The sequence below is a fragment of the Bombina bombina genome, chromosome 3, assembly GCF_027579735.1.
Source record: "Bombina bombina isolate aBomBom1 chromosome 3, aBomBom1.pri, whole genome shotgun sequence".
In the NCBI taxonomy this organism is placed as follows: domain Eukaryota; kingdom Metazoa; phylum Chordata; class Amphibia; order Anura; family Bombinatoridae; genus Bombina; species Bombina bombina.
In genome coordinates, this window is record NC_069501.1 from 1,134,702,469 (window position 1) to 1,134,722,394 (window position 19,926).

Sequence of the window (19,926 nt, forward strand, 5' to 3'; positions counted from 1 at the left end):
TGAACATTAACTTCTTGAAGGATCTTCAGAGAATACATGTATACAAATATTTTACAACTAAAGCATAAACGCTGATAAGCTGGTAAGAGCAATCTGAAAACAGCTATGATTATTTTAATTATGTATATATACATAACAAATAAATATATATGTATATAAGCATATAAATATATAAGCATATAAATATATATTTACAATTTGTTGCCATTGCTGCGTGACTTACCCACTTCGCTGCGCTAGGTTCTCATGGAACAACATCATCCAAGGCCAACTGCGCTGCACCCTAAACAAATCCTCCCCACCCACCTCCACAGATGCCAACTCCTCCGCCCACAACCTCCACCGCTGGATCACAGACTGCTCCACCACCCTCAAGAAACCGTCCAACCACCAAACCATCAACAAGGCCAGCTGGTTCACCCCGACCCTTCAGGACACCAAACGCCACTGCAGATGATTGGAAAGAACCTGGAGATCCAGCAAGACCCTTCTGGAAAAAGCTGCCTTTAAGGAAGCAATCACCACCCATCACCACTTCATAAAAACTGCCAAAAAAACAGCCATCCAAGACAGAATTAACTCAAACGCACACAGCAGCAAGGAGTTGTTTTCAGTCATTAAATAATTCTCTAAACCCAACAGCGACACCACTGACATCCCACCCTCCCAGGACCTCTGCAATACCCTCTCTGCTCACTTCCACCGCAAGATCCTCAATATCTATGACAGTTTCACGCCTCATAACTCATCCTCCACCACCCAACCCACTACACCCACCGAAACCCCACCAAAATTCACCCCCCTCACCCCACACAGACTATCTGGAGCCCACTCACCACAGAGGACACCCTCAGAATCATGAAATCCATCCACTCTGGTGCACCCTCGGACCCATGCCCCCATCACATATTCAACAAAGCAAACTACACCATTGCCCCTAAACTCCGCCGCTCCATCAACTGCTCCATTAAAACCAGCACATTCCCGGAAATCAGGAAGCACGCGTAACTGAAACCCCTGCTGAAGAAACCCTCGGCAGACCCCATGGACTCAAATAACTACCGCCCCATCTCTCTACTGCCCTTCCCAGCCAAAATCATAGAGAAGTCCATCAACTTGCAAATTATAGACCACATTGAAGACAACCACACCCTCAACCACTCCCAATCTGGTTTCAGAAGCAAACACAGCACCGAGACCGCACTCCTCGCCACAACAGATGGCATCCGTGCCATGCTCGACAGAGAAGAAACCGCTGCCCTCATCCTCCTAGACCTCTCAGCAGAATTTGACACTGTCGACCACAACACCCTCCACACCCGCCTATATGATGCCGGCATCAGCAGCAAAGCCCTGGAATGGATCACCTCATTCCTCACAGGCAGGACCCAGAAAGTCAGACTCCCGCCCTTCTCCTCCAAACCTGCACCAGTCAACTGCGGTGTACCGCAAGGCTCTTGGATGATCCACACCCTCTTCAACATCTACATGGCCCCTCTCGCCACCATCGTCCGACGCCACAACCTCAACATCATCTCCTATGCCTACGACCCAGTTAATCATCTCACTCACCCAAGATCCCACCACCACCAAAAAGAACGTCCACGAAGGCCTGACAGCAGTCGCCACCTGGATGAATGACAACTGGATGAATGAACGCAGACAAAACTGAAGTCCTCCTCCTCGGACCCAATATCCGCATGGGATGACTCCTGGTGGCCCACAGCCCTCAGTCACCCTCCAACCCCAACCGACCATGCACAAAATCTAGGCTGCATCCTGGACTCTTCACTCTCCATGGGCCAACAAATAAATGCCATCACCTCAACATGCTTCCACATTCTCCACCTGCTACGGAAAATCTTCAAGTGGATCCCTACCGAAACCAAGAAAACAGTCGCCCACACCATCGTCAGCAGCTGGTTGGACTACGGCAACACACTCTACGCCGGCTCCACCAGCAAACTCCAAAAGAGACTCCAATGTATCCGGAACGCCTCAGCCAGACTCATCCTCGACATCCCGCGCCAATGCCACATAAGCGAACACCTAAGGAACCTTCACTTGCTCCCCATCAACAAGAGAATCACCTTCAAGCTCCTTACCCACACGTTCAAGGCCCTACACAACATCAGACCCGAATACATCAACCAACGCGTAAATTTCTACACCCCCACCAGACAACTCTGATCGGCCAACCAAGCACTCGCAGTCACCCCCCGCATCATCAAAGCCACAGCGGGTGGAAGATCCTTCTCCCACATGGCAGCAAAGACACGGAACACCCTCCCGCTGCACCTCAGACAATCCACCTCCCTTACAGAGTTCAGAAAGGACCTCAAAACCTGGCTCTTCGACTGAACGCCCATCCCCTCCCCCCTCCTCCTATCCACTTCGGGTGATTAGTTTGCGCTCTATAAGTACCCAATAGATAGAGATAGATAGAATGAGGCTCCCTTTGGAGCCTATCAATGTGCCCTCTCATGAGCACAATGCTTCTCAGCAATGCAAACGAGAGGTCGAGCTTGCATTGTGCTAACTTGTAACTTTGCGAAAGAGATTTTTTGCCCTCCACTTGTAATCTAGACCATAATCTCTAGAGTGCAACAACCCATAAGGGTGTATCATGGCATTCTTGGACTTCTGAGTCCCCCAGCTAATTCCAAGCCTCGTTAGTCATTTTAGCCTGAGTAAGTGGCTTGCTTTGGCTGAGATAGGTGAATTGGTCAAAATACTCCTCTGAAACTATTAATACTCATTCTGATGTCTTTGCAATTGTTTTAAAAGGATTTTTTTTATTTTTTATATATACTTTTTTAATATTTGTCTATTACAAAGTACATTATATTTGATGAATTTTCTGTTTCATGTACTCTTGCTACTTAACTCCACCCAAAAATATCTGTCCCCACATGCAAACTGTCTGCTCCACCCACAGACCACCTTGTCACTCCCCTGGATGCCTAGATTAACACTTCAACTATTTCTGAGCCTCCCAGTCCAATCAGGCCAGCTGGAGGTATGTAAATAGTCACAATAAATCATTTCTGGTAGAAGCAAAAAAAGTCTGCATATACGGTACTTAACACAGTACACAACCTGAAAATCAATGTTATATAATATATCCAAAGGCTCTGAATTATATGAGGATAATGCTTTCTTGTTTTTCTATAGAGTTTAGAAAAACACAAAACTTTCGGCTAGATTACGAGTTTTGCGTTAGGCTTAAAAAGCAGCGCTAGCCGGTCCTAATGCTGCTTTTTAATGCCTGCTGGTATTACGAGTCTTGAAGGTACAGGCTCATCGCTCACTTTTTTGGCCAGACTTGGAAATACCACGAATCCACTTACGTAAATTGTGTATCCTCTTTTTCAATGGGACTTGCATAGCGCCGGTATTACAAGTCTGCCAAAAAGTGAGCGGTAGACCCTCTCCTGTCAAGACTGGTAACGCATTCTAAAGTCAGTAGTTAAGAGTTTTACACTACAACGCCGTAGCATAAAACTCTTAACTAAAGTGCTAAAAAGTACAATAACACCCATAAACTACCTATTAACCCCTAAACCGATTCCCTCCCGCATCACAAAAACTATAAAAATATTTTTAACCCCTAATCTGCCGAACCGGACTTCGTCACCACTATAATAAATATATTAACCCCTAAACCGCCTCACTCCCGCCTCGCAAACATTAGTTAAATATTATTAACCCCTAATCTGCCGTCCCTAACCTCACTGACACCTACCTACATTTATTAACCCCTAATATGCCACCCCCAATGTCGCCGCCACTATACTAAAGTTATTAACCCCTAAATCTAAGTCTAACCCTAACCCTAACCCCCCTAACTTAAATATAATTAAAAGAAATCTAAATAAAAATTACTATCATTAACTAACTTAACTATAAAACAAACCCTAAGCTAGCTACAATATAACTAATTATTATTATTATTATTATTATCAGGTATTTGTAGAGCGCCAACAGATTCCGCAGCGCTGTATAGTTACATTGTATCTATCTTAGGGTTTATTTTTATTTTACAGGCAAGTTTGTATTTATTTTAACTAGGTAGAATAGTTATTAGTTATTAACTATTTAATAACTACCTAGCTAAAATAAATACAAATTGACCTGTAAAATAAAACCTAACCTAAGTTACACTAACACCTAACACTACACTATAATTAAATTAATTCGCTAAATTAAATACAATTAAATACAATTAAAAAAATTAGCTAAAGTACAAAAAACAAACAAACACTAAATTAAAGAAAATAATAAACAAATTACAAGATTTTTAAACTAATTACACCTAATCTAATCCCACTAACAAAATAAAAAAGCCCCCCCCAAAATAAAAAAAGCCCTACCCTACACTAAATTACAAATAGCCCTTAAAAGGGCCTTTTACGGGGCATTGCCCCAAAGTAATGAGCTCTTTTACCTGTAAAAAAAAATTACAAATCCCCCCCAACATTAAAACCCACCACCCACAAAACCAACCCTACTCTAAAACCCACCCAATACCCCCTTAAAAAAACCTAACACTAACCTCTTGAAGATCACCTTACCGGGAGAAGTCTTCATCCAACCGGGCCGAAGTCCTCAACGAAGCCGGGAGAAGTCTTCATCCAAGCGGGGCAAAGTGGTCCTCCAGATGGGCAGAAGTCTTCATCCAGACGACAACTTCTATCTTCATCCATCCGGCGTGGAGCGGGTCCATCTTCAAGACATCCGACGCAGAGCATCCATTTCATCCGATGGCTAACACTGAATGAAGGTTCCTTTAAATGACGTCATCCAAGATGGCGTCCCTTCAATTCCGATTGGCTGATAGAATTCTATCAGCCAATCGGAATTAAGGTAGAAAAAATCCTATTGGCTGATGCAATCAGCCAATAGGATTGAAGTTCAATCCTATTGGCTGATCCAATCAGCCAATAGGATTGAGCTGGCATTCTATTGGCTGTTCCAATCAGCCAATAGAATGCCAGTTCAATCCTTTTGGCTGACTGCATCAGCCAATAGGATTTTTCTACCTTAATTCCGATTGGCTGATAGAATTCTATCAGCCAATCGTAATTGAAGGGACGCCATCTTGGATGACGTTATTTAAAGGAACCTTCATTCAGTCGTCGGCCGTGGAAAGAAGAGGATGCTCCGCGTCCGATGTCTTGAAGATGGACCCTCTCCGCGCCAGATGGATGAAGATAGAAGATGCCGTCTGGATGAAGACTTCAGCCCGTCTGGAGGACCACTTCTGCCCGGTTGGGTGAAGACGTCTCCCGGTAAGGTGATCTTCAAGGGGTTAGTGTTAGGTTTTCTTAAGGGGGTATTGGGTGGGTTTTAGAGTAGGGTTGGTTGTGTGGGTGGTGGGTTTTAATGTTGGGGGGAATTGTAATTTTTTTTCAGGTAAAAGAGCTGATTACTTTGGGGCAATGCCCCGCAAAAGGCCCATTTAAGGGCTATTTGTAATTTAGTGTAGGGTAGGGTTTTTTTTATTTGGGGGGGGCTTTTTTTATTTTGTTAGGGGGATTAGATTAGGTGTATTTAGTTTTTTTTTATTTAATTGTAATTAATTGTATTTAATTTAGGTAATTAATTTAATTATAGTGTAGTGTTAGGTGTAATTGTAACTTAGGTTAGGTTTTATTTTACAGGTAAATTTGTCTTTATTTTAACTAGGTAGTTATTAAATAGTTAATAAATATTTAAGAACTATTCTACCTAGTTAAAATAAATACAAACTTGCTTGTAAAATAAAAATAAACCCTAAGATAGCTACAATGTAACTATTAGTTATATTGTAGCTAGCTTAGGGTTTATTTTATAGGTAAGTATTTAGTTTTAAATAGGAATTATTTAGTTAATTGTAGTAATTTTATTCAGATTTATTTAATATAGTGGCAGCGACGTTGGGGCGGCAGATTAGGGGTTAATAAATGTAGGTAGGTGGCGGCGATGTTAGGGACGGCAGATTAGGGGTTAATAATATTTAACTAGTGTTTGCAATGCAGGAGTGCGGCGGTTTAGGGATTAATATATTTATTAAAGTGGTGGCGATGTCTGGTTCAGCAGATTAGGGGTTAAAATATTTATTTTAGTGTTTGCGATGTGGGGGGGCCTCAGTTTAGGGGTTAATAGGTAGTTTATGGGTGTTAGTGTACTTTTTAGCACTTTAGTTAAGAGTTTTATCTACTGACTTTTAAATGCGGTACAGGCTTGACAGTAGAGGGTCTACCACTCACTTTTGGTCAGACTCATAATACCGGCGCTATGCAAGTCCCATTGAAAATGTAGGATACGCAATTGACGTAAGTGTATTTGCGGGATTTCCGAGTGTGGCCAAAAAAGTGAGCAGTACACCTGTACCTGCAAGACTCGTAATACCAGCGGGCGTTAAAAAGCAGCGTTAGGACCGGCCAACGCTGCTTTTTAACCCTAACGCACAACTCGTAATCTAGGCCAATGTCTCTAGTTTATTATTTATTAGAATACACATATCGATAACTAGGTTTCAAACTAAAATCTCCAAAAAAATAATGTGATTTTATCCGTAGCATGCTATAACAATTTTTTATTTTATTTAAATATATTGCTGTAAAACACACACATAACTTACACAATCACCAAACATAACCTGACATTGCTAAATAATATACAGTTGTGCTCATAAGTTTACATACCCTGGCAGAATTTATGATTTCTTGGCCATTTTTCAGAGAATATGGCCCCTATTTAACAAAGGTCTTGCGGACCTGATCCGACAGTGCGGATCAGGTCCGCAAGACCTCGCTGACCTTTCAGAGCTTGATAGATAGGCCCCTATGAATGATAACACAAAAAATTTTCTTTCACTCATGGTTAGTGTTTAGCTGGAGCCATTTATTATCAATCAACTGTGTTTACTCTTTTTAAATCATAATGACAACAGAAACTACCCAAATGACCCTGATCAAAAGTTTACATACCCTGATGATTTTGGCCTGATAACATGCACACAAGTTGACACAAAGGGGTTTAATGGCTATTAAAGGTTATCATCCTCACCTGTGATCTGTTTGCTTGTAATTAGTGTGTGTATAAAAGGTCAATGAGTTTCTGGACTCCTGACAGACCCTTGCATCTTTCATCCAGTGCTGCACTGACGATTCTGGATTCTGAGTAATGGAGAAAGCAAAAGAATTGTCAAAGGCTCTATGGGAAAAAGGTAGTTGAACTGTATAAAACAGGAAAGGGATATAAAAAGATACCCAAGGAATTAAGACTGCAAATCAGCAGTGTTCAAACTCTAATAAAGAAGTGGAAAATGAGGGGTTCTGTTGAAACCAAACCACGGTCAGGTAGACCAACTAAAATTTCAGCCACAACTGCCAGGAAAATTGTTTGTGATGCAAAGACAAACCCACAAACCCACAAATAACTTCAGGTGAAATACAGAACATGTGGTGTGGCTGTTTCAATTTGCATAATAAGGAGGCACTTGAAGAAAGATGAGCTGCATGGTCGAGTCGCTAGAAGAAAGCCATTACTACGCAAATGCCACAAAGTATCCTGCTTACAATACGTCAAACAGCACAGAGACAAGCCCCAAACCTTCTGGCACAAAGTAATTTGGAGTGATGAGAACAAAATTGAGCTTTCTGGCCACAACCATAAACACTAAATTTGGAGAGGAGACAACAAGGCCTATGATGAAAGGTACACCATTCCTACTGTGAAACACAGAGGTGGATCGCTGATGTTTTGGGGATGTGTGAGCTACAAAAGGCACAGGAAATTTGGTCAGAATTGATGGCAAGATGAATGCAGTATGTTATCAAACAGAATGCCTCATTTTCCACTTCTTGATTAGAGTTTGAACACTGCTGATTTTAATATCCCATTCCTGATTTATACAGTTCAGCTACCTTTTCCCCACAGATCCTTTGACAATTCCTTTTCTTTCCCCATGACTCAGAATCCAGAATTGTCAGTGCAGCACTGGATGAAAGATGCAAGGGTCTGTCAGGAGACCTTTTATACACACACTAATTACAAGCAAAACAGATCACAGGTGAGGATGGTTACCTTTAATAGCCATTCAAACCCCTTTGTGTCAACTTGTGTGCATGTTATCAGGCCAAAATCCCCAGGATATGTAAACTTTTGATCAGGGTCATTTGGGTAGTTTCTGTTGTCATTATGATTTAAAAAGAGTAAACACAGTTGATTGATAATAAATGGCTTCAGCCAAACACTAACCATGAGTGAAAGAAAAGTTTTTGTGTTATCATTCATATTCTCTGAAAAATGACCAAGAAATCATAAATTCTGCCAGGGTATGTAAACTTATGAGCACAACTGTATAATAGTATCTATGTACCCTATAAATTACAATAGTATGTACAGTATTAGGTACAATAGTATTTTGAATATTATTTTGTTAATAAAAAAAAAAAAAAAAAAATATTTCCATGCATAACTACAAACAGTAACATATATTTTCCGACATCATTCAAAAACACATACTACAAAACATGCATATACTTTCAAGTTCAAAATATATTTTCATGCAAGAAAATATAGATGCAAGCACATATAAATATACATCCGTACATAAACATATACATATATATATGTTTTCTATTTGATACATATATATATATACAGCATATGTGTATATATATATATATATATATATATATATATATATATATATATAAAAGCATTATACACGCAAGCAGATATACATGCAATCACAACATATTAAAAGCACACAATCATAAAATAATAATAATAATAATAGTAATTATATAAAAACTTATTGTAAATGCTTTCAAGAACAAAATAAAATAATATCATTCAAGAATTTAACAAGACATACATGCCTGCAGTTCAATACAGACATTTGAACATGTTATTTATTTTTTAATAGGAAATGTTTTTCTTTGTAATCCTGATAGATATAGTATACTATAGATATAAAAAATACACTTTTTTACTATACTAGGATAAAAGGGGGTGGTGTTCATCCTAATTTTTATGGCAGAGGCATGTTTTAAAAAAAAGTTAAATTCAAAAATAAAGAATTATATTATAGACTCCATCCTCAAAAGATAAATGACATTCATTTATTAAAAATAATAAAATATTAGATCAATTCTATTCTACATGTGTAATTCAAAATAAAAAGCAAACTAATATGTTGCACACGATACCTGTTGACACACATAATACTCTCTATTCTAATCATTATATATGATTAGATTAGTCTAAGATTACATTTTTTATATGCACTCATTTGATATATCAAAGGAAAATCAGGCATTGTACAGTGTATAGTACCATGATACATATGTAGGATAAATGTAATTTTTAATCTTGTTTCTGAATGATCGATAGAATTGACACTTCCAAGATTAATATATACTCTCTATGTTGATTGTGTACTACATCTTCCACCGTACACTACTCCTTGGTTAAATGTCCTTTTAAAAATTGAAATTATATAGAGATTGTCAGTGCACTTACTCTGGGTGACAACGTGTGAAACTGATACTGGACTTCGACTTTCAGTGTACAATGAGTTTGATACCCCTTAGTTAAAATTTAGTATATCAAAGTATTTTACGTGTACTCATAGTGGTAATTATGAGATTTGCCATATTTGTTCCAAAATTTTTAGTGAATCGTTTAAAAAAAAAGGTTAGTATAATGTAAAATGACATAACAAATGTAGATGTCTTTCTCATTCAAAACTTGTACATTTTTTTGAGTATATAACTTCATGTTCTGAACCGAATGATCAATCAATGATTCATCTTTTTATTGATATATATATTTTTTTAAATAAACATATTTATATCTATCTAAATGTATATATATATGTGTATATATATATATATATATATATATATATATATATATATATATATAGTACTTTCACAAAAAAGGCACTCTCCGTTTGTAATAAGTCATTTTGTTTTTACTGTGGTTAACATTTTTGGGGTTACCCCCATCCTCAGGTAAGTCTGAGGACGGGGGTAACCCCGAAAACTTTAAGCAAAGTAAAAAAAATTTACTTATTACAAACAGAGAGTGCCTTTTTTGTGAGAGTACTATGTATATGGGTTTAAGTGTACCCCAGAGGCTGTTGAAGAGATATGAGGGTGCTGGATCCACTTGGGATCATTATGTATGTATATATATATATATATATATATATATATATATATATATATATATATATATAGTCCATGCACAAAGTGTGAAAGCACCATAATACAAAGTTTTCTTTAAAGGTGAAAAATTCTCTTTAGTAGGATATCACTTCACAACCTTAAAAAAGCAATGTTTCGGACCTACATGGTCCTTAATCATGCATGATTAAGGACCATGTAGGTCCGAAACGTCGCTTTTTTAAGGTTGTGATATCCTAATAAAGAGAGAATTTTTCACCTTTAAAGAAAACTTTGTATTGTGGTGCTGTCACACTTTGTGCATGGACTGTATACATTGGAGTCTTAATGATATTCCACAGTGACGAGCACACAGTTTGGAAAATATCTATGATATATGGTGCTGGACTCCATTTGCTCACCTTTTATTTTTATATATATATATATATATATATATATATATATATATATATATAAAAAACTTATTGACTCAAAAGTTATTCATTTTAACAATGGAAATTTCTATATTTTTTAATTTTTTAATAATATTTTCTAGAATCTAGACAATGGCGTCCAATTATCCTGATTTTGGAAGAAATGTAATGTACATGGATGCTGAAGAGGTGGCAAGATTGGTAAGTTTGAAAAACTATTGCACTTAGTTTAGTAATGTATATATATTATTATTCTACAGCCCATGAAATTGTTAGACATTGTAATCATTTTCTATAAAATTAAAGTAACATTAATTTTGATATCAGTTAATTTATTCATGTTGGTAGTAGTATCTTTATAGATACAATAGAATCGTTGATTACAGCGGGAGAAACAACGGCCAATACTCAGTACTTTTATTACTTGGCCTGTCTGCTGCCTTTGACAACATTTACCACCCCTCTCTACTATGGAATCTCATCTCCCTTTTGATGTCCGAGACTGCCCTCTTGTGGATCCACTCTCTCTAATAGCTCCTTTTCTGTATCTTTGTATGGCGACTGAAACACTCCATTGCCTCTGTCTGTTTTAGTACATCAAGGCTCTATTTTGTGTCCTCTACTGTTCCCTATTTATACTTCCTCACTGGGTTAACTTCTCAGTAGCTACGTCTTTGACTATCACCTCTATGCATATAATAATCAGATCTACCTATCCCCCACTTCACACTTTCCTTCTGTCATTTCTCCCATCAGTGTCTGCTTATCTGCCATTTTTTTCTTGGATGCCATCTCACACCGTAAAAAGCAACGTGTCCTTGAATGATATTCTTCTAACCCCTTCCCTATACTTCTACCGCCAGTTCTCAAATTTCAATCACTGTTGTGGAGAAAAATAAATTGCCATTACCCCAAGTACACTGCCTAGGACTTACACTTTACTACAATGTGTCTTTCATACCCCACATCCAATTGCTCTCTTTATTACTTTTGAACCGCCTATGCAATATCTTTATAATTGGTCCATTTCTTAGGGATGAAAGTAATAAACCTGCAATGCACTCCCTGGTAATTTAACAATTTGACTACTGTGATAACCTATTAACTGTCCTCCCTCAATTTTGCCTCTCCAATCTTTTATCCATAAATAAAGGACAATTCTATGCTTATCCAAGTCCTCCAACGCTCTTTATCTGCTGCACAGCTATGTGAGTCCCTTCAATGTCTCTCCATTCACTAATATAGTCTTGAAAAAGGCCTATGATAAGGCCGAAACGCGTTGACATACTGGTGAGCTAATTTCTAATAGTAGATAAGTGTACAAACTTTATTGCACTATTGTATTTCTGTTTTATTTCAGGTTCAGGAGACTTCATTTTTTCACCTTTTTTTCCACTTTGTTTATTACTTATTTTTCATAGGATTCATCACTGGTTTTTATTTTTTCACCTTGCAATTGGTATTTTCTATTTTTAAACTTTGCATTTGTTTTTTTCAATACATTCACTTGTTTGCATTTTGGATACTTATTTGGATTACAGTGCATTGGTGTAATTATTTTTTATGATCCACGTTGAAGATGGATTAATGGGACTATTTCCACAATAATAAGGTTGGACACATTGGATTGTTAGGCATTGGACACTTTTTGATATTTTTATCGTTATTTTTGTTATTTTTGTATATCATTGTTTATGACACATTTTGTAATTTGACACATAATTTTGATTTTTTGCATCTTTGGTTCATTACACTCAGATTTATTTATAGACATATTTTTCGACTCTCTTAGATATATCATGGATCCATGTCGGTTTTAACTATATTGTATTGTAATGTGATTTGTTTTTTATCATGTTTGAACATTAAATTGTATTTATCCTATTTCTAATTTTAGATATCTTAGCCTTTTTAGCGCTCCCTTCTCTTTCGTGTTTAAATGTCTCTCCATTCACTGCAGATTTAAATTAAACATTTTCAGCCTTACCTACAAAGCCCATACCAACAAAAGGCCCCTACATGTCCTCACTCAGCAGCCAATATACTACAGCCCGTCCACATGGATACAACAATGACCTGCTCCTTGCATCTTCTACCATCACGTCCTCCCATGCTAGACTACAGGACTTCTCTCTTGCGGCACCTACCATCTTGAACTAAATTCCTATAGCTGTCATACTTTCCTATAAACTTTCCTTGTTTAAAAGCTCAGTAAATAACTTGTTTTGTTCATGGAAGCATATCAACAAAATCATTATAAAATGAATTACAAATTATTAATTGCTGCCCTCATCTAACTACACACTAACATCATTCTCACTTCCTGTTTCTCAACCTCCTACCTATCTAGATTGTAAGTATAGATCTATAAGTACTTTATTATACATTAACCACATTTACCATAAACTATACTGCTATGTAAATTCTCTTATTAATAATTAATATTACCTCTTATCCTTTCATCGTCAGATAGCCCCCTTCTTCAATTGACTTTATTTATTGACTTTATTATTAAGTAAATTGTTTTGTAAATGTTAAAATCCACGTATGTGAAAATAAATTATGATTTTTTTTATTGCATTTTTTTTTAATAACCAGATGCAGATTGTTGAGGATGAATGTAATGCAGAACCTTTGTTGTTTGATGCCACACAAACACATTTATAGGATCCTACAGGGAGTGCAGAATTATTAGGCAAGTTGTATTTTTGAGGATTAATTTTATTATTGAACAACAACCATGTTCTCAATGAACCCAAAAAACTCATTAATATCAAAGCTGAATAGTTTTGGAAGTAGTTTTTAGTTTGTTTTTAGTTTTAGCTATTTTAGGGGGATATCTGTGTGTGCAGGTGACTATTACTGTGCATAATTATTAGGCAACTTAACAAAAAACAAATATATACCCATTTCAATTATTTATTTTTACCAGTGAAACCAATATAACATCTCAACATTCACAAATATACATTTCTGACATTCAAAAACAAAACAAAAACAAATCAGTGACCAATATAGCCACCTTTCTTTGCAAGGACACTCAAAAGCCTGCCATCCATGGATTCTGTCAGTGTTTTGATCTGTTCACCATCAACATTGCGTGCAGCAGCAACCACAGCCTCCCAGACACTGTTCAGAGAGGTGTACTGTTTTCCCTCCTTGTAAATCTCACATTTGATGATGGACCACAGGTTCTCAATGGGGTTCAGATCAGGTGAACAAGGAGGCCATGTCATTAGATTTTCTTCTTTTATACCCTTTCTTGCCAGCCACGCTGTGGAGTACTTGGACGCGTGTGATGGAGCATTGTCCTGCATGAAAATCATGTTTTTCTTGAAGGATGCAGACTTCTTCCTGTACCACCGCTTGAAGAAGGTGTCTTGCAGAAACTGGCAGTAGGACTGGGAGTTGAGCTTGACTCCATCCTCAACCCGAAAAGGCCCCACAAGTTCATCTTTGATGATACCAGCCCAAACCAATACTCCACCTCCACCTTGCTGGCGTCTGAGTCGGACTGGAGCTCTCTGCCCTTTACCAATCCAGCCACGGGCCCATCCATCTGGCCCATCAAGACTCACTCTCATTTCATCAGTCCATAAAACCTTAGAAAAATCAGTCTTGAGATATTTCTTGGCCCAGTCTTGACGTTTCAGCTTGTGTGTCTTGTTCAGTGGTGGTCGTCTTTCAGCCTTTCTTACCTTGGCCATGTCTCTGAGTATTGCACACCTTGTGCTTTTGGGCACTCCAGTGATGTTGCAGCTCTGAAATATGGCCAAACTGGTGGCAAATGGCATCTTGGCAGCTGCACGCTTGACTTTTCTCAGTTCATGGGCAGTTATTTTGCGCCTTGGTTTTTCCACACGCTTCTTGCGACCCTGTTGACTATTTTGAATGAAACGTTTGATTGTTCGATGATCACGCTTCAGAAGCTTTGCAATTTTAAGAGTGCTGCATCCCTCTACAATATATCTCACTATTTTTGACTTTTCTGAGCCTGTCAAGTCCTTCTTTTGACCCATTTTGTCAAAGGAAAGGAAGTTGCCTAATAATTATGCACACCTGATATAGGGTGTTGATGTCATTAGACCACACCCCTTCTCATTACAGAGATGCACATCACCTTATATGCTTAATTGGTAGTAGGCTTTCGAGCCTATACAGCTTGGAGTAAGACAACATGCATAAAGAGGATGATGTGGTCAAAATACTCATTTGCCTAATAATTCTGCACTCCCTGTATAAGGAGTTCAGAAGAAATATTGTCTGAATCTCAAGAAGCTCCAAATACAGAAGAAGAAGAAGAAGAAGAAGAAGAAGAAGAGGAGGAGAAAGAAAGACTTGAAAACCTATCGTGGTGCACATGTGGCAATTGTGATTTAATGCCAACCGTAGTGGAATCATTTTGTTATATAGAATGGCCAATAATAAGAGAGCGTATACCAGAAGGAGGAACCTGCATTTGTGAGGATGATTATGTCAATATTTCATTAACCAGTAGGGATTATGTTTTTCAAACAAATGGAATAATTTCAAGTTATGATCCAATGAATTTTTATGGATACGTCGATCTATCTGAAAGGTAATATTATTTTATTTATTTTTTAATATTTTTTTAATTTTTAATTAAAGTAGTTTTTATTTAACAATTCATTTTTCTTTTGTAAATATTATTTAATTGTAATGTTATTTATTTCTCCCATACAGGGAATGTCGTAAAATTTCTTACCGGGGATTTACAGTCTGGATACATGGATTTTTAGGACCAAAAAATCGAAAACCTATCCCTTTATGTGTTGTGAACAATATAAGAAATGCATTTCCCGCTCCAGATAATATATATGTGGGATTTCATTATGCACACAATAATGGTCCAGCAGTTGATTTGTTGCTGTATTAGTTACATAATGTATAATTTTCCAGAGATCATAAATTGAATGTTCTCTATGATAATATTACACCAAAATTGTTATTGAATATTCATCTTCAAAAAGAATAGGGTGGACACCTCATACATGTTTTAATTGATCATTAAAATTTGCACATGATACTATTTTTTTTATTTGATTGTTATGTCACTAAAATAATTATATTATTATGTTATAATTATGGTTTTGCACATTGCACATTTTTTTGGGAAGAGTAAATTTATAAAAATATGCCAATGTTTTTTTTTTTTTTGTTTGGTAAGTGAGCACTCAAAGTTTGTGTTTCTGTATTTATTTAATCTTACCAATACAAATGTTTCTATTTTCATATATATATATATATATATATATATATATATATATATATATATATATATATATGTATATATATATATATATATATATATATATATATATATATTTATTTTTAATAAAGTTTTTAAAAATATTTGTTTCTGTTATTATATATTTATTTCTTCATGGACTAAAGATAATCTAATTCTTCCACATCCTTTTTTAACTAATGTTTTGTTATATGCACATTGTGACATTTGAAAAATAATTATTTATATTTTTGTGATTGTTTTATTAACCTCTTAAGGACATGTGACGGAATTCTTCCGCCATAAAACAATTGAGCAAACTGAAAGCTGTGTCCTTAAAGGGTTAAGAAAAAAAAACAATATAAAAAAAATAATAAAATTAAATTTTGTTTTTAACGACTTTGGATATGGACACACACAGGTGAAAGGTTGGACAGTATAAAATTGACATCATACATTATACATTACAAACACACAATTTAACAAAATAAATAATAAATTTCTATCAATAGACTTTATTACTAAATTATTTAACCAAAAAAAAGAGAAAAGTGCTTTATAAACATGAAAAAAACAATCTTTGTGGTTCAAGGCTTGCGTATGTGTAGTAAAGGCATTATATCTATTTTATCCAAAAAAAAAAAAAAATTTGCTGTCATCTTTTATGGGGTTTTTTTTCCAAAAAATATTTTCGTCTAGATTACAAGTTTTGCGGTAACAGGGGTGCATTGCTAACTAGCCTTTTTTTTTAATGCTACCTTAAGACAACGCTGGTATTACGTTTTTTTTAAACCCGGCGTTAGCCGCAACAAGGTGAGCGTAGAGCAAAATTTAGCTCCACATCTCACCTCAATATCAGCGTTGCTTACAGTAGCGGTAAGCTGGCTAAATGTGCTCGTGCACGATTTCCCCATAGGAAACAATGGGGCTGAGCTGACTGAAAAAAAAACACCTGCAAAAAAGCAGCATTCAGCCTCTAACGCAGTCCCATTGATTCCTATGGGGAAAGGAATTTTACAGGGAGTGCAGAATTATTAGGCAAATGAGTATTTTGACCACATCATCCTCTTTATGCATGTTGTCTTACTCCAAGCTGTATAGGCTTGAAAGCCTACTACCAATTAAGCATATTAGGTGATGTGCATCTCTGTAATGAGAAGGGGTGTGGTCTAATGACATCAACACCCTATATCAGGTGTGCATAATTATTAGGCAACTTCCTTTCCTTTGGCAAAATGGGTCAAAAGAAGGACTTGACAGGCTCAGAAAAGTCAAAAATAGTGAGATATCTTGCAGAGGGATGCAGCACTCTTAAAATTGCAAAGCTTCTGAAGCGTGATCATTGAACAATCAAGCGTTTCATTCAAAATAGTCAACAGGGTTGCAAGAAGTGTGTGGAAAAACCAAGGCGCAAAATAACTGCCCATGAACTGAGAAAAGTCAAGCGTGCAGCTGCCAAGATGCCACTTGCCACCAGTTTGGCCATGCAACATCACTGGAGTGCCCAAAAGCACAAGGTGTGCAATACTCAGAGACATGGCCAAGGTAAGAAAGGCTGAAAGACGACCACCACTGAACAAGACACACAAGCTGAAACGTCAAGACTGGGCCAAGAAATATCTAAAGACTGATTTTTCTAAGGTTTTATGGACTGATGAAATGAGAGTGAGTCTTGATGGGCCAGATGGATGGGCCGTGGCTGGATTGGTAAAGGGCAGAGAGCTCCAGTCCGACTCAGACGCCAGCAAGGTGGAGGTGGAGTACTGGTTTGGGCTGGTATCATCAAAGATGAGCTTGTGGGGCCTTTTCGGGTTGAGGATGGAGTCAAGCTCAACTCCCAGTCCTACTGCCAGTTTCTGGAAGACACCTTCTTCAAGCAGTGGTACAGGAAGAAGTCTGCATCCTTCAAGAAAAACATGATTTTCATGCAGGACAATGCTCCATGACACGCGTCCAAGTACTCCACAGCGTGGCTGGCAAGAAAGGGTATAAAAGAAGAAAATCTAATGACATGGCCTCCTTGTTCACCTAATCTGAACCCCATTGAGAACCTGTGGTCCATCATCAAATGTGAGATTTACAAGGAGGGAAAACAGTACACCTCTCTGAACAGTGTCTGGGAGGCTGTGGTTGCTGCTGCACGCAATGTTGATGGTGAACAGATCAAAACACTGACAGAATCCATGAATGGCAGGCTTTTGAGTGTCCTTGCAAAGAAAGGTGGCTATATTGGTCACTGATTTGTTTTTGTTTTGTTTTTGAATGTCAGAAATGTATATTTGTGAATGTTGAGAAGTTATATTGGTTTCACTGGTAAAAATAAATAATTGAAATGGGTATATATTTGTTTTTTGTTAAGTTGCCTAATAATTATGCACAGTAATAGTCACCTGCACACACAGATATCCCCCTAAAATAGCTATAACTAAAAACAAACTAAAAACTACTTCCAAAACTATTCAGCTTTGATATTAATGAGTTTTTTGGGTTCATTGAGAACATGGTTGTTGTTCAATAATAAAATGAATCCTCAAAAATACAACTTGCCTAATAATTCTGCACTCCCTGTATGTCTACACCTAACACCCTAACATGAACCTCGAGTCTAAACACCCCTAATCTTACACTTATTAACCCCTAATATGCCCTCCCCGACATCGTTGCCACCTACATTATAATTATTAACCATTACTCTGCCGCTCCGGACACCGCCGCCACCTACATTATCCCTATAAACCCCTAATCTGCTGCCCCCAACATCGCCGCAACCTAACTACATTTCTTAACCCCTAATCTGCCCCCCCAACATCACCGCAACCTAACTACATTTATTAACCCCTAATCTGCTGCCGCCAACGTCACCGCCACTATAATAAAGTTATTAACCCCAAACCTAAGTCTAACCCTAACACCCCCTAACTTAAATTTAATTTAAATAAATCTAAATAAAATAACTACAATTAAATAAATTATTGCTATTTAAAAGTAAATACTTACCTATAAAATAAACCCTAAGCTAGCTACAATATAACTAATAGGGTTTATATTTATTTTACAGGCAACTTTGTATTTATTTTAACTAGGTACAATAGTTATTAAATAATTATTAACTATTTAATAACTACCTAGTTAATATAAAGACAAATTTACCTGTAAAATAAATCCTAACCTAAGTTACAATTACACCTAACACTACACTATCATTAAATAAATTAACTAAACTACCTACAATTAATTACAATTAAATTAAATAAACTAAAGTACGAAAAAAACCACTAAATTACAGAAAATAAAAAAAAGTAAATTTTTTTTAAAACTAATTACACCTACTCTAATCCCCCTAATAAAATAAAAAAGCCCCCAAAATAATAAAATTCCCTACCCTATACTAAATTGCGAATAGCCCTTAAAAGGACCTTTTGAAGGTTCCTTTAAATGACGTCATCCAAGATGGCGTCCCTTGAATTCCGATTGGCTGCTAGGATTCTATCAGCCAATCGGAATTAAGGTAGGCAAAATCCTATTGGCTGATCCAATCAGCCAAAAGGATTTAAGTTCAATCCTATTGGCTGATCCAATCAGCCAATAGGATTGAGCTTGCATTCTATTGGCTGTTCCAATCAGCCAATAGAATGCGAGCTCAATCTTTCCTACCTTAATTCCGATTGACTGATAGAATCCTATCAGCCAATCAGAATTCAAGGGACGACATCTTGGATGACATCATTTAAAGGAACCTTCATTCTTCGCTTGGACTTCATTTGAAGAGGATGGCTCCGTGTCGGCTGGATTGAAGATGGACCCACTCCGCTCCGGATGGATGAAGATAGAAGATGCTGTCTGGATGAAGACTTCTGCCGCTTGGAGGACCTCTTCTGCCCGGATCGGATGAAGACTTCTGCCCCTCTGGAGGTCCACTTGTGCCCGGCTGGGTGAAGACGGCTCAAGGTAGGGTGATCTTCAAGGGGTTAGTGTTAGTTTTTATTAAGAGAGGATTGGTTGGGTTTTAGAGTAGGGTTGGGTGTGTGGGTGATGGGTTGTAATGTTGGGGGGTATTGTCTTTTTTTTCAGGTAAAAGAGC